This window comes from Galeopterus variegatus, unplaced genomic scaffold, assembly GCF_000696425.1.
Source record: "Galeopterus variegatus unplaced genomic scaffold, G_variegatus-3.0.2 Scaffold439, whole genome shotgun sequence".
In the NCBI taxonomy this organism is placed as follows: domain Eukaryota; kingdom Metazoa; phylum Chordata; class Mammalia; order Dermoptera; family Cynocephalidae; genus Galeopterus; species Galeopterus variegatus.
In genome coordinates this window covers 530,579-534,905 of record NW_007726550.1, presented here as the reverse complement: position 1 = coordinate 534,905, position 4,327 = coordinate 530,579, and positions in this window count along the sequence as shown.

The window sequence follows — 4,327 nt, the reverse complement described above, 5'->3', positions numbered from 1 at the left end:
GAAAATGAGAAGTCAGGTGACTTAACTGGGAGGGTCCCCTCCAGTTGTGACTACCCGGCCATGAATCTTGTGTCTGAAACATCCTGGTCTCTTAACCTCTGGAATCTCAATGTCATCTATAAAATGAGGGGGTCATAACCCCTGCCTTGCTCACCTTGCAGAATTGCTGTGGGGATGGGATGAAAGATGTGACATTCCTTATATACACTCCAAAGAGCTCTTCATATATGAGGTATTATTATAAGATGAAATATCGTTGTATGATATCCAGGGTGTCTTAAGCTGCATAGGGACCTGCCAGACCAAATCACAGCATTCACAGGGGCAGGCAGGCATGGTGGTTCAAGGTTCTGAAGCCAGACTGCCTGGGCTCATGGCTCAGCTCTGCCACATTTGCTCGTTTCCTCGTGTGTAAGATGGGATAACAGCAACACAGGTGAAACCCAGCGCCGTGCCAGGCATGTGGTGTGTTCTCTGTCCAAACTGGTGATCATCATATTCATCTTCCAATCATGAAGCAGAGGAGGCATTGGGGTGGCATTGGCTTTGAAGACACCAGACCCACCTGGGTTCAAACCTCAATTCCATCGTTACCAGTTGAATCATACAAATGATCATTTTTGAAGAAGCTAGTTATGTCCACCAGCTTCTTGTTTGCGCTCATCTGATTATTTCTTGACTGGTTATATCTTGTCTCCTCCATGAAATGCCCAGCAAGGGACCTGGCTCCTGGGGACCAGTTCTTATACATTTCCTCCCTCTTCTATGTGCCCAGCTTGGGGCTGGGGACTCAGCCAGCAAGTTGATTGAATCATAGATTACTTGATCTCAGAAAAGATGCCATATTAAAAATGGCTCCTCTGTATTTTAATGTGGGGAATAACTTTAAAGATATCTTTAATCCTCTATGGAAGTGTCTGCTATACAATGGCATAGATTATCAAATTACCCAGTGCCCCTGCTTTGGGCTAGAATGTATCTATTCTGTCTTTTAAAAAATCACACTATCATATCAATCGAATGTTTGATTGAATGTAATATGTAGGGCCGGCCCCGTGGCGCACTCGGTAGAGTGCGGCACTTGGGAGCGCAGCAGCGCTCCCACCGCAGGTTCGGATCCTACATAGGGATGGCCGCTGTGCTCACTTGGCTGAGCGCGGTGTGGGCAACACCAAGCCAAGGGTAGCGATCCCCTTACCGGTCACAAAAAAGACAAAAAAAAAAAAAGAATATAATATGTAGATCTAATTTATAAATACAAGAAGACAAAATAACTACCAATCAAATAATCCATGCAGGGCTTGGTGGGTCACATCTTTACATAAGATCTTTTATGAAGAATGACTGGGAACTCCTCATTGGTTCCAAACTTTATACTGTTCTTTGACCAGTGAGTAAATCTAAAGCTCCATTAGAGAAGTGACTTATCCAAGTAGACTTATCCATACCCACTGAGGGAAAAACAAAACTTAGACTAAATTCACACAATCAAATAATTTGGTAGGAACTTAGAGGTCATCGGTGTTTGCTCAGAGCTGACCACTCCTTGTCTTGATCCCATCTTTTTTTTTTTTTGGCAGCTGGCCAGTAAGGAGATCTGAACCCTTGCCCTTGGTGTTGTAACACCGTGCTCTAACCAGCTGAGCTAACTGGCCAGCTCCTTGACTTGATCCCATCTCTCTCTTTTTTTTTTTTTTAATGGCAGCTGGCTGGTACAGGGATCCAGATCCCATCTCTCTCTCTCTCTCTCTCTCTCTNAAACCCGTGGCCTTGGTGTTATCAGCACCACACTCTCCCAAGTGAGCCACAGGCTGGCCCCCAGATCCCATCTCTTAACACACTATCGTGATCAATCACCTGTGGATGTTCCTGTCCCCCCGGCCAACCCTACCTAGCTCTGGATGGGGAGCTTCCTGAGGTCAGAAGCTGTGTCTTATTCAATCTCGTGGCACACAGCCCATTCCTAGCACGTGCTTGCCCACAGCACCTTTCCCCAAACCGCTGCAGAATCCTGAAAGTGTGGACAAAGCACCACTTTATTTCTTACAGATGGGGACACTAATATTCAGAGAAGGGAAGGGACCCACCCATAATTCCATCGCACCTGGGGGAGGGCAATAGAAGCCCCTCTCTTTTCTGCACCTCCTGGGCTCACAGAGAGGAAAGACACTTGACTTCTCTCATCTCCCCACAAAAGCCACAGGTAAAGGTGTTTATGGCTTGGCAGCTGACCAAGGCCACAGGCACTTCAATAGGTCACAGTCTGACCCTGTCAACTCATTTTTTTAGTGGTGTTAACAACCATGCTTCCTACTATAATTTGAAAACTCTCAGCACCTCCATGCTGAGGACATTATAAACTGACCCCTAAATTCAGGCAATGAAACACAGGCCCATCTAACAGGTTGTCTGCATAATAATTATTGCCAAAAACTGTTACAATAATAATTACTCATATTTGGGAAAAGTATTTTCTGCTTTGTAGGGCACTTTCATAAGTGCTACCTTGTTTTGAAATATTTCCAAAATAAAATTATGTTCTTAAAATAAGTTAGTGACTGTACATTTAAAATAGGTGTGGTGCTGATAACACCAAGGTCTAGAGTTGGATCCCTGTACCAGCCAGCCACCAATAAAATAAAATAGGTGAATTTATCGTATGTGAATTACACTTCGATAAAGCTGATTTTAAAAGACAGTGAAAATCACAACTGATTTTTGCTTTCTTCCACAGGCTTTTCTATATTTTCCAAACTGTACTTAATTAAAAGGAAAAAGAATTGTACAGCAGAGGAGGAGGAGGGATTACTGCGAGGTAGGCCACCTTCTTTCTCTCAGGGTTCTTTGGCCTCATGTGGTCTCCCCTGACAGGCAGCTGCTGAGACCTAACTGAGGGGAGGGGAGGGGACATGTCCTGACTCCCTCCTGTGTGTGACATTGGGGAAGTCACTCAGCCTCTCCAAACCTCCATTTTCTCCCCTGTAAAATGGACCTGATGCCTGCCAAGCCCAGCTCACCAAGATGTGACAAGTCTTAAAAGAGGAAGGGTCATCAGTCCCAGACATGAGAGGACACTGTGAGCTAGAACGACCCCGCACACGTGACAGGGAGTGCTGTAACCAAAACCTCCTCTGCAGCAATCTTGTCATGGTCTCCCTGCCCTTCCCACATTTAAAAATTGCCAAATATTTCACACACACGGAAAATAGATGAAAAGTTTTAGACTTGGGGAGAAGGATCAGAGAGAATGATGAATTGGCCACCCAGCTTTGTCAAATCTTGACACTTTTCTGTATTTGCTTCAGGTCTTTTTTATTTTTTCTAAGAAATATAACATTACAGATGTAATTAAATCCCCCAAGGGCTTCTTTCTGATCTCATTCCCATCCCTCCTTTCCCAGAGGTAACCACTATTCTAAATTTGGTGTCTTCTATTTCCCATGCATGTTTTAATACTTTTACTACCTGACTGTATCTCTAAAAATACATAGTATAGTTTTGAATGTTTTTAAAAACTTTCTGTATCACACTGTACCTCTGCTGCGACTTGATGTTGTTTTTTTCCTATTTTGAGGCTTATAGCTTTAGTTTATTTTTACTCACGGTATACTATTCCATAGCATGGATAAATCACAAAAAAGTTATCTATCTGGACTGCTGTTGATGGACAATTAACGTATTTCTAATTTTTCACAGTTATGTGCTGAATGACTAGAATAGGGTCACTGACTTTAGATATGAGCATCTTCAATGTTATTAGACAATGCCAAACTAGAGCCGGTGTACCAATTTACGTCCCCATCAGTGGTGTAAGCGTTCCAAGATGCCACCTCCTCACCACCCCTACCTCTACCCCACATTGACAGACTTTACTCTCTGTCAGCCTGGTGGATGTGAAATGGTGTGTGACGGTTCTTTTCATCTGCATCTCTCACATGATCAATGAGGTTGAACATCTTTTCATATTTTTGGCCATTCGGGCCATTTAGGTTTCCTCTCTTGTGAATTGCCTATTGATGTCCTTTACCCATTTTTCTAAAAAACTAAATTGTTTGTCAGCCCATTAAATTCCCTCCACCTGGAATACTCACCTCCCTATTTCTACCTACTAAAAGTCTGCTTTTCCATGAAATGGCCTCTTATCAACCACTAATAATTTACAATTTCCTGTTTTGTAGTGTTTTAACAGCAACTCATTTTGAATACCACTTTTTAGTTTACAAAATCACCTGTTCCTTCATCGTTCTACTTTAACCTTTATTTTGACAATGGCCCTATGAGATGGAGCAGTATTATTACCACCCTTTGACCAGAGGAGGAAACATGG